The sequence below is a fragment of the Aythya marila genome (assembly GCF_965140915.1).
Source record: "Aythya marila genome assembly, chromosome: 2".
Lineage (NCBI taxonomy): Eukaryota > Metazoa > Chordata > Aves > Anseriformes > Anatidae > Aythya > Aythya marila.
The window spans coordinates 129,980,823-129,993,128 of NC_139043.1; positions in this window are offsets into that span (position 1 = coordinate 129,980,823).

A 12,306-nucleotide genomic window follows, 5' to 3' on the forward strand; every position below is an offset into this window, starting at 1 on the left:
CATTACCCCATGAACAATAAGAAATGCTCATGGAGTAACAGTATGGGTAAAACAGACTATTTACCCATATGATAAATTAAACATAGACAAAAAAAAAAAAAGACAAAAAAATAAATAAAAATCTGTCTGTGTAGAGAGTGTAGTAGGCACATAGAGAGGATAATTTTACTTATACAGATTACAGGACTTGCACAAATCCTTATTATGTCCTGTCTGTGTTGTACTATCCTGGTTTGAATGCTAGGCCTCTGAGCATCTTCCTCAACAACAAGAATGTGCAGTTGGCTTGATGAAGCGCTTTAATGAATCTCTGTTGTTGAAATGGGTAGTTGAGAATAAACCAGAGCTAAAGAACTATGGAATAAGTGTATTTATAACCTCTTTTTACCCTTCACACCTTCATGTGTGAAGTCTTGCTAGTGTTACCCAATCATCACCTCATTGCTTAATTACTTAATTGAAACACTATACAATGGAGACATTTTTTTTCTTTCTTTCTTTTTTTTTTTTTTGAAATTCACCTTATTCTAATTTTTTCTAAATTCACCTCTCCAATTGTGATTAAAAGTAAGAAGAAAATTACCTAGTGGGCTGTCTTACTTCTGGTTCTAAGAAATATTAACTGATTGGTTATGGCTGAACATAAGTAACGATTTAGGAATTTATGGTATTTGCCACTGCTGATGATACTGAATTGAATGTTTGATTTTGATGAGGGTTTTAATTTTTGACCAAAATATTATGCCCAGGTTTTCCTATCCTATGTGTCTTTTTTTCTTTTCCCCTGAGCTTTGAATCTGCTTACATAGTCCTGAAGTCATTAACATCTCTTTTTATTAAAAAAAAATAAATTGGAAAACATTGATATTCTTTCTAAAACTATCTGTGGAAAAACTGGGGGAGGTAGACCAGCTTGCTTATGAGCAGAGAAAAAAAAATAAAAAAGGAGAGATTTTACACATCTTTGAATTGTTATTCTGGATGAGCATACTAGCTAGAGACACCAGAACATTCAGTACAGTTGTTCTGAAGAGCATCATCCAAAAAATCAGTCTTTCCCACAGCCCAGGCGATAGTCACCTACTCCCATAGGGTGTATTAATAAAATCTTTCCACATTAGCAAAGTCTTTAGAACAAATTCCTCTTCTTCAAAAGTTATCTGACACCATCACTGTCAAAAATCTCTTACATAACTGAAAGTAGATTTGCACATATAAGTCTGTCATTTGTGTCTTCATGAAATCTTCATGCCCTAAAACAAAAAACACAGTAATATAAAAGTAGGATTTGAAAGGGAAAATTCTCCTTGTAGCTTTCCTCTATTAAAAGAAAGGTAAAACTGAACTGAGTATACAACAATTCTGAACACAGCAATATATTAAGAACATCTGGTGTGGTTCTTGTGTGTGTGCTGGGCACCAAACAAAACTGGTGGGTGGCTGTGGAGAGGATAAAGGCATCCTGAGAAACAAGTTCTGGAAATGGCTTCCCTCCCCTCTCCCTCCCCCCCCTCCCCCTTTATATAGAATTTGCAGTTCCTAATTTATATTCCACAAAAGTATTAAAAAGTGGTTCCTTACCACTAAGACTTCCTAACAAATGCAAAGAATATGAATTAAGTGAGTAAGGAGATGAAAGGAGATTACAGAAGTTCGTCTACTTCTGTAATCTACTCAGACTGTTTAGATTTCTTTCATGCAAATAATGTCTCTGACCAGGTATGTTTAAAGGTACGTTTTTCAAAGTTTTTTGCCTACAACACAAGTTCAGTTTGCCATGATCCTTTAGCCCTTAAAACTCTTCTGTTAGCTGAAGCTTGGATTTCACATTCATGGGAATGATAAATATTAATACTATGAATCACATGAATCTAGCTGATCCCACTGATGGATATTATATTAGAGGCTTGATACTGTCATTATAACTAATGTGAATGGAGCCATGGCTGCAAGACAATAGATGACCTTGCCTACTAAATTGTTGTCATGTGAACAGACTGGACCTAAACCCAGGTTTAAACAGAAAATGGAATCAAAATGTCATAGCAATATTTTTTGACTGTAATTAGCAGTATATGTGACCTTTTCACATAATTCAACTTTTCTTTACTCATGTAACCCTGTGTAACTGAGATGGTTAAGTATGTGGTGGGGTCTAATCATGCTTAGAAAGTTTAGAAATTTAAGGTATTCTTCCCTATGTCATACTAAAATTTTGCAGTCCATTTTTACAAAGTAGGGAAAAAATCCTCTTTGGATTGTTTTGAATTTAATTGGTTAAGAAAATAGTGGAATATTCCATGCATGCACTGGGACAAATGACAGTAGCAGCTGACTCAGGCAGTTAACCCCAACTTCTGGTGATCAGCACCAACAGAGCATTGTCTCCCCCGGTCTGTCCCCACGTGCCCAAAGACAAGCTGGCGGGGAAGAAGACCAGCCTGGCTCAACAGAGAATTGTGGCTTGATCTTAGGAGAAAAAAGAAGGTTTATAATCTTTGGAAAAGTGGGCAGGCCACTAGGGAGGACTATAAGGATGTAGCGAGGCTGTGCAGGGACAAAATTAGGAAGGCCAAAGCTCATCTGGAGCTCAATCTGGCTACTGCGGTTAAAGATAACAAAAAACGTTTCTATAAATACATCAACACAAAAAGGAGGACTAAGGAGAATCTCCATCCTTTACTGGATGCGGGGGGAAACTTAGTTACAAAAGATGAGGAAAAGGCGGAGGTGCTCAATGCCTTCTTTGCCTCAGTCTTTAGTGGCAATACTGGTTGTTCTCTGGATACTCAGTACCCTGAGCTGGTGGAAGGGGATGGGGAGCAGGATGTGGCCCTCACTATCCATGAAGAACTGGTTGGTGCCCTGCTACTGCACTTGGATGTGCACAAGTCGATAGGGCCAAATGGGATCCACCCAAGGGTACTGAGAGAACTGGCAGAGGAGCTGGCCAAGCCACTGTCCATCATTTATCAGCAGTCCTGGCGATCGGGGGAGGTCCCAGTTGACTGGCGGCTAGCAAACGTGACGCCCATCTACAAGAAGGGCCGGAGGGCAGACCCGGGAAACTACAGGCCTGTCAGTTTGACCTCAGTGCCAGGGAAGCTCATGGAGCAGATCCTCCTGAGAGTCATCACGCAGCACTTACAGGGCAAGCAGGCGATCAGGCCTAGTCAGCATGGGTTTATGAAAGGCAGGTCCTGTGTAACGAACCTGATCTTCTTCTTTGACAAAGTGACGCGCTTGGTGAATGAGGGAAAGGCTGAGGATGTGGTCTACCTTGACTTCAGCAAGGCTTTTGACACTGTTTCCCACAGCATTCTCCTCAAGAAACTGGCTGCTCTTGGCTTGGACTGGCGCACACTTCGTTGGGTTAGAAACTGGCTGGATAGCCGGGCCCAAAGAGTCGTGGTGAATGGAGTCAAATCCAGTTGGAGGCCAGTCACTAGTGGCGTCCCCCAGGGCTCGGTGCTGGGGCCGGTCCTCTTTAATATCTTCATCGATGATCTGGACGAGGGCATCGAGTGCACCCTCAGTAAGTTCACAGATGACACCAACTTAGGTGCGTGTGTCGATCTGCTTGAGGGTAGGAAAGCTCTGCAGGAGGATCTGGATAGGCTGCACCGATGGGCTGAGGTCAACTGCATGAAGTTCAACAAGGCCAAGTGCCAGGTCCTGCACCTGGGGTGCAATAACCCCAAGCAGAGCTACAGGCTGGGAGAGGAATGGTTGGAGAGCTGCCAGGCAGAGAAGGACCTGGGAGTGATGGTGGATAGTCGGCTGAATATGAGCCAGCAGTGTGCTCAGGTGGCCAAGAAGGCCAACGGCATCCTGGCTTGTATCAGGAACAGTGTGACCGGCAGGGCTAGGGAGGTGATCGTCCCCCTGTACTCAGCTCTGGTGAGGCTGCACCTCAAGTACTGTGTTCAGTTTTGGGCCCCTCGCTACAAGAAGGACATCGAGGTGCTTGAGCGGGTGCAGAGAAGGGCGACAAAGCTGGTGAGGGGCCTGGAGAACAAGTCCTACGAGGAGCGGCTGAGGGAGCTGGGCTTGTTCAGCCTGGAGAAGAGGAGGCTCAGGGGCGACCTTATCGCTCTCTATGGGTACCTCAAGGGAGGCTGTTGTGAGGTGGGGGTTGGTCTGTTCTCCCACGTGCCTGGTGACAGGACGAGGGGGAATGGGCTTAAGTTGAGCCAGGGGAGTTTTAGGTTAGATGTTAGGAAGAACTTCTTTACTGAAAGGGTTGTGAGGCATTGGAACAGGCTGCCCAGGGAAGTGGTGGAGTCACCATCCCTGGAAGTCTTCAAAAGACGTTTAGATGTAGAGCTTAGGGATATGGTTTAGTGGGGACTGCTAGCGTTAGGTCAGAGGTTGGACTCGATGATCTTGAGGTCTCTTCCAACCTAGAAAAATTCTGTGATTCTGTGATTCTGTGTCTCTCTCGCTTTTCAGAATTACTCTGACCCCTTTATTGAAAACACCCGTCTGTCCAGCAGACAGACCCAAGCAACTAAGAGTGCCATACCATATGCAAAAATGTTGTCCCATTTGCATATGGAAGCATGTGTTTTGAAAGGGAATCATTGACAGAGCTGTTGCTAGTAAGAGCAGTAAGAGCAAAAGTATTTCCTTAATATAAAAAGTATTTCCCAATATTACATTTTTTTTTTTTTTTTTTCCCACTCATTGATACTTTGGGCAGATTCTTTTAATGATACACATTAATAGACCCAACAGACAGCATGACATTTTGCCAAAATACTAGTAAAATGCTTATTTAATTATTTTTTATTTCTTTGATACTGTGTTTGTTTTGTTAGGCAAGATTCTGATTGTGGTAAATTAGATGTTAGTGGACAGGATACCATATCCCATGTAATTATGGGGAGAACAGTATTTTTATACCATCTTTTAAAATTAGAAAACTTGCATTGACTTATGCTTTATCTTGCTTTCTTTTGAAGGTTAATATTGATATTTCAATTTTTAGGTTACTCATTACAAATTTTCATTAACAATTCTACTTTATAAATAATGTCAAACTAGAGAAACATGCATCAAATCTATTGTTGGACTTTCTCATGATTTATCCTTAGCTGAGCAAATTGCATTAAGTTGTTACATTTTTTCATTTATCAGAATTTATATCGAAATGAGGAATGCTGTTTGTTACTTCTTTATCTAATATAAATCAGAGCAAGTCCGTTGAGTTAAATGGAACTCCTGTCAAGCTGAAGTCTTCCTCATTTGTCTTCGCAGTCCTGTATGAAATGTACATTTCACTTCTGGATGAAGTGAAACATTCAGGTCTGACCATTCAACAGACTTTGGATATGGGTGGCTTAGGTTTGGAATAAAGCTTTATGTATTCTGTAGTATGTGCAATACATATTTTTGCTGTAAATGCTCATGTTTCAGACAGACTGATCAAAAATAATCATTTTGGACTGTAAATAAGCTTTTGAAAGTATGAGGTAGTGAAGACCACCATATGAACCACCATTACTACAGCAGCAATGACTCCATGCACATTTACAGTTTCTCTCTCTCTTTTTTTTTTTTTTTTTTTATAAAGTCAAGAAGGTCAATTTCTATACTATGTTGTTGTTCTGAAACTTCATAATCACAAGAGAAATGTCACCCTTACTTTCAGTTTCTCTTCTGAATATTTGAGTTGAAGAATCCAACCGACATGCTTATCTCTTACTTGCAAGCAGCTTTCCTTGCTTTTTCAGGTGCCAAAAATTCCAGCTGCCCAATATCCCACTGTGAAAATCTTCAGTTTCCCCTGGCAGCTTTTATGAAGCAGTTACATTACCATTATAAAAACTTTATAGCAGATCTTAAGTTGAAAATGCCAGGGACAATCTAAAACCAGCTGAATAAAAACTTAGAGTTTGGCTGCTGTTTTGATTATTCATGCTCAGATTCATTTAAGTGAGAATTCTCTTTTCCCGAACAAGATCTGAGATTGCTGTGAGTCGGTAGAATTCAGGGGCCTCAGTGACATTGGGGATATTTCCCTCCAGTGGCCACAGACTTAGCTGTAAGTGATTCTCTAGGAAAAGCAGCAGCAAAGAACCCAATGTGGGGTTGTTGGCTTTAGAAATGTTGGGAAGCAGAGAATACATGAAATTTCCCAACACCAGTTAGAACTTCAAGGACTCTTCCAAAGAAAAGTATATAAAATATGTGTAGGATTTCAATTATTTATCTTTGTTTGGCTTCAGTTTTTTATTTCTGTATGCTTGCATACAGGAGTTGTCTCAAGTGACTATGCTCATCATATTTCTACACACACACAAAATTCCAATTCCAAGTCTCTTATGAGCCCTTTGCACTAAATAGATTTATTTATTTTTTATTACTGATCCAGCAGAACAGTTTCTATTATCAAATTTAAATCTAATTGGATGAAATCTCTTAGTGATACACACACAAAAAAATATTTTATTTTATTCTCTGTTATTCTAAGTCCTACTGTGATTGTCAAAAAACAAACAAACAAACAAAAACAAAACAAAACAAAACAAACAACAAACAAACAAACAAACAAAAAACCATTTTGAAGTACATAAACTTTGAACATATGATGGCACTGTTGCCCCTAAACTAACTGGTGACTACATGCCTCTTGCCATGTGTGGTTTTGTTCTTCAGTGGAAAATACCAGGAAGTAGTCTCTATACTTTGTTTTTTTAAAGAAAACGGTTCTCAATATTTCTTGTATTTTTACTCTGTCAGTGACTTCTAACCTCATTTATCAACTAACCTCATTTATCAACTGACTTCTTGATCTCTTTTAATTTATTAATATTAACAGTTAAGCACTCCAGGCACTCCTTTTTCTTCTGTGTGTTTTCAAAAGTATAAGAAAATATTTGATGTGTTTTTACCTTGTTCTGGTTGTTTACCACTGGCATAAGTTGTTTCTAACAGTTCATGGAGGCTGATTCCAAAACCAATGTTCCTAAAAGATTTTTTAATCTTTGGGTCTGCAGACCCTGGCGAATCTCTTGTAGCCATTGGGGTCCTCTTAAGCTTTCATTCTGGTCACTAGCTCAAAAACAGTAATAGAGGTATATCCTTCCAGAAGCCAAACAGAAAGCTTCCTGCCTCCTATAAAGGTGCAATTAAATGGGACACCAAAGGTGAGGGTGTCGAGGAAGGTCAAGTGATGGGATATAGTATCCTTTCATTTTCCAGCAAGCTGAAGCTGGCAAAATTTTGAGTGGATTATGTTTACTTTGGAATTTTTGTTTGAAAAGAAAATTGATCTTAAAAGAAGTTTGAGGATTCATGCTTCTCAGAATCTGTTTATATGTTCTGAGTCAATACATATAACTGCTGGTTTGCAGTGTCAACAGCAGTAACAGACAAAGATGACTCAGTTTGCAGCATTTTGCAGTTTGTTTCCCTCCACTGAAAGAAGAGGCAATTATATATAGTATTCCTTTCCTCTCTAGTTGGCTCAATAATTCCACGCAAAGTTCTTTTGTTTTTATTTTTTATTGTATTTATTTACTTACCTGTGGAATATTTGTCACTCTCTTAGAAGCTTATCTTGTTGTCTTAGGTATCTATAACTTTCTGTCTTTCCCCTACCATGTGTAAAACCAAAGTATATGCTTGCCTGAGAGGTTGCTGCTGGAATGTCCATATCTTTAGGGTAAAATTCTTATCTATGACAACTAGAATGTTATTTCCTGGTCAATAGGTGTTTTATTGCATGTTTTATTTGGTATCCACTTGCTTGATTGGAAGACGGTAAAAATGACTACTGTTATAAAATTATTATGGAATTACAGAATGAGACATGTATGAGTAGCAGATCCTCAGGAAGCAGTTAAAGTACAAAGGACTAAAAGTGAACAAGAGTCAGCAATCTTACATGATTTTGAAAGATGACAGAGAACAGGAACATAATTAGAAACACAGCTGATGAGTGAAATTGATCTCTCTGCTCTCCTGATCTGAGACAGTGTCCAGTTTTAAGTGCTGTGATTGAAGAGAGGGAAATATAAACTGCAGAATATCTAGAAAAAAAAAATAAAAAGGTGGTCACTGAGGTAGGAAATGACTTATGAGTATAAAATGGGTACAACACAGACATTTTGGAGTTGTTTAGAGAATACAATTAAATGCATTCTGCAAAAAGGAGTCGATCTAAGTGTTCTGTTTTCTGTTCCCATGCTGGATGCCCAGTTGGAAGTATTGTAGAAGTATATTGTGGAAGTATACCTTTTTCACTTTTATTTTTCAGTTGTGCTTAGATTTATCCAGCAACATCTATATGACCCTCCGATTCTGGTTGCAACTAGGAGTGACAGAAGCAGCTGTAGGTGTGCAATGCTTTGAGGAAAAGAAAAGCCTGAAATGCAGAGAAAATTGCATAACATCATCTTAACAACCATGTCAACAATCATCAATGAAGAGAGGATCGATGCTTTTCAGGAAGTGTTGGAAGAATGACAGTCCCGGTGGACAGTGCATTCAATCAGGAGTTCGTGCTGATCATAGAATCATAGAATCATTTAGGTTGGAAAAGACCCTGAAGGTCATCTGGTCCAAGCATCAACCTAACACTATCAAGTCTGCCACTAAACCATGTGAATGTGGATCCACGTGTCTCTTAAATACCTCCAGGGGTGGTGACTACACCACTTTCCTGGGCAGCCCATTCCAATGCTTGAGCACTCTTCCCATGAAGAAACTCTTGATATCCAGTCTAAACCTCCCCAGCATAACTTGAGCCCTTTACCTCACATCACTTTGCTCCTGAAGCTGAGTGGTAGGAAGAAAAGGCAACTCATCTCAAGTTCATTTCCATCAATGACAGTGATTATTCTTGTGTATGAATCCATAGGCTGCCCAGGGAAGTGGTTCAGTCACCATCCCTGGAGGTCTTTAAAATACATTTAGATGTAGAGGTTAGGGATATGGTTTAGTGGAGCAGTTGTTAGTGTTAGGTCAGAGGTTGGACCCGGTGATCTTGGAGGTCTCTTCCAACCTAGATGATTCTGTGATTCAGTGATTTTCCAGTTTCCTTCATTTTCAACCCCCTCCCCCCAACAGATTTTATTAAAGCATCAGTAGCATCAGTGTGGAATCTTTGGCAGATTTACCTAAATCTTTATTTACTGAAATATTGGCATTACAGTAATGACTTCTGCTTTAGATAGGAAATTTCCACCCAACATTAAAAAAAAAAGGCAAACAAAACCAACCAGCCAACCCTAAACACCCATGGATCAATTACACAATTTGAGAATTTTGCTTGAGAATTTTTTCATAATCTCTGTGTGTGCTGCTTTCCCTTCTTCCCCGCTCCCCCCCTCCTTTTCAGGGTGTTGATAGTTTTGTATATGCAGATTGTGTTTTTTATTTATTTTAAGGCCTGTCTAAGAAGAGAGCACTGTATTCACTGTATTTGTTTCTCAGATATATGCTGGCAACATTCCTAAATGTATTTCATTTTATGTGTAATCTCCTGCAGTTCCTATGATGTTGGAATATGATTTTTGCTGCCTTCATGTTATTTATTTATTTATTTATTTATTTATTACATATCGATATGAGTATCCATTTTCAACGTGTCTCAAACTTCAAAATTTCATTATTTGCAAATAAACTATTTTAGTTTTCTACTTCATCTCCTCTGTGGAGAATATGTTCTTATTACTCAGATGATGTTCTTCTGCCCTTGCTTTAACATCTAGATTTCAAGGAAAATCTAGTCCTCTAGATTTTAAGAGTTGCTCTTCTCACTTCTCTGATACTGCTTCAATTAAAAAGCAATTTAATGGTGCAGAAATGAAAGAGTTAACTCAAACACACCACACGTTAACTATTCTGACTGTGCTTTCAAGCCCTGTCAGATTAAGAGGTCTATTGTAGCCTATGTAACACTAATTTTGATTGGATTTATATCCTTGCCCCTGGGCAAGGTCTCTGGGCCCCTTGTAGGGTTTCAAAGCCATATTTGCAGTCTTTCTTTCCATTCATGTTATGCTCTTTGATAATCATTATTAAATATATGGAAATAAAGCTTTATTTCCCTGTGTTGTTTTTCTGCTTACTAGATAAAGAACACTAAGGAGTTTCCTGTAGCTTTTAGATAATAGTTAATATTGCAATATTTATCACTGGATACAATTGTCCAAGTGATCTTGACAGGGTAGCCCCTATCTCAGTTTCTCAACCCTACGTTTCATTAAAGGTGCTGCAGTGAGAATTATGATACTTTCTCTAGACAATTTAAACACAAGGCCTTTTCTAATTCTCACTAAAGATGCTGGATTATGACTCCAGAATGGAGCTGCTCAGTTCATTAAAAAATGTGAGAAAAATATACCTATGAGTATCAAATTCTTAAATCTCCTTCTAGCTATTTTATTTATTTATTTATTTATTTATTTATTTATTTATTTATTTTCATTTGGAGCTGTCACTTTGTGCTATAGCTGGCAGAAATATGTGTTTTTATTTTCAGCCTGGTTTCCCAAAGAAACAATGGTTATATGAATGAACTGAGTGCCTTTTTGTTTCTTGTGGTAACTTTTACATCTATTCACTAATCTCAGTTTAATTTATTTTACAGGTAGTCAGAACATGTGACATTTCTACATTACTATTTCTCTTCTCATTTTCCCTTTGGTCATGATACCACATTTTTTATTTTTATCATACCAATGATACCACATTATTTTTTTTTTTTTTTAACATCTGTTCATTTATACAACATCCTGTCTAATCTTTTGCTTGCCTGTTGGCAGTCAGAGAAATAATGACCACAATGTTCTAAAATGAATATAACACTCCAAGTCTGAGATTTTAAGCAAATAACAGATTATTTTGGGCTATCTGCACTGAAATAAAACTATTGAAAATCCTGATGTTTGGACAGAACTGAGCATCAATTTTCTGGTAGACAATCTCTAAATAATTACATTTCAAATCAGTAGAATCAGTCTTAAAATCTTAGCCAACATTTGGAGAAATATATTTCTATAGAAAAATATGTGATTAATCCTTGAACATTCTCTAAAGACTTTCTATTAGGCAAATCTTCAATTTTTCCTGCATCAGAGCTGTTGTCAGGCATTGTAGTTCTCTTAGGCTTAGTTCTTACCTTTCCCATCTGCATTATTAACTTCCTGACCCCAGGAGAATATGAATGACTCCAAAAGTCTAGGCTGGGTTTTGACTGATTTTAGGGACTCCATCATGAGTCTTTTGTTGTTGTTTGTTTGTTTGTTTGTTTTGTATCTGTGTGAATTTTAGGAACTGTAAGTGGGAGCTATAGGATTTAGCTTTTGCTCATATCTCAATCTGTGATGATAGGAGTTTCTGGGTAATTATTTGAAGCAGAAGAACAGTCTTTAATATTCCGTATTAGAAACTTCCAAGTAAAACTGGAGTCATCTTATATCTGATCTGCACCCATAATTTTACATTGTATGAGTTCTGAGATGCATTTTTAATGCAACTACTCTTTTTGTGCTAGAAATTTTTTGCTAAATACTCTAGAAAGACTCCAAAAGAAGATGTTATTTATAAAGTTTCTGATTTTTCTGCCTATTGCACTTGCAAAATTTTGTAAATGTTATTTTTCTGGTTATATGATGTTATAATTCTGGTTTATTTACATTATTACATAAATAATCAAGTAGAAATCTTATGCATATTGCAAATTTCAATTCCAAAGGTGTCTTGGAACATGTTTTGTGATCAGAAAGATAAAAATGAAAAAAATAAAAATAAAAATAAAAATAAAAAGAAAAAGAAACAAAAAACAACCAACATGACAACATCAAGGTACTACTCAGAAGTAGTCTTGCTTCCCATTAAAACAATAAACATTTTTTTGATTAAGACTGATTATCTAAAGAAAATATTAGAAGAACAGCTTACATGAATTATAAAAAGAATTATTTTGATGGAGTACCTCAAGCTTGAATAACCAATAACTATGGTTGCAGCAGAAGACACCTTGGTATTGCATCTGATGCTTGCACATAATTTTTCTTGGAAACTTAGTAATGGCACTGCACTAAATGAAATTAATCAACAGTGGAACCAATTTGGTCTATGATATGACAAAATCATAGAATATCCTGAGTTGGGAAAGGCCCACAAGGATCAACAAGCTTAACTATTGGCTGCACAAAGGACCATCAAAAACCAAACTGTGTCTGAGAGCATTGTCCAAATGGCTCCAGTAGATATGGTGCCCTGGGGATCCTGTCCCAGTGCCTTACCACCCTCTGGGTGAAGAACCTTTTCCTAACACCCAGCCTTACTCTT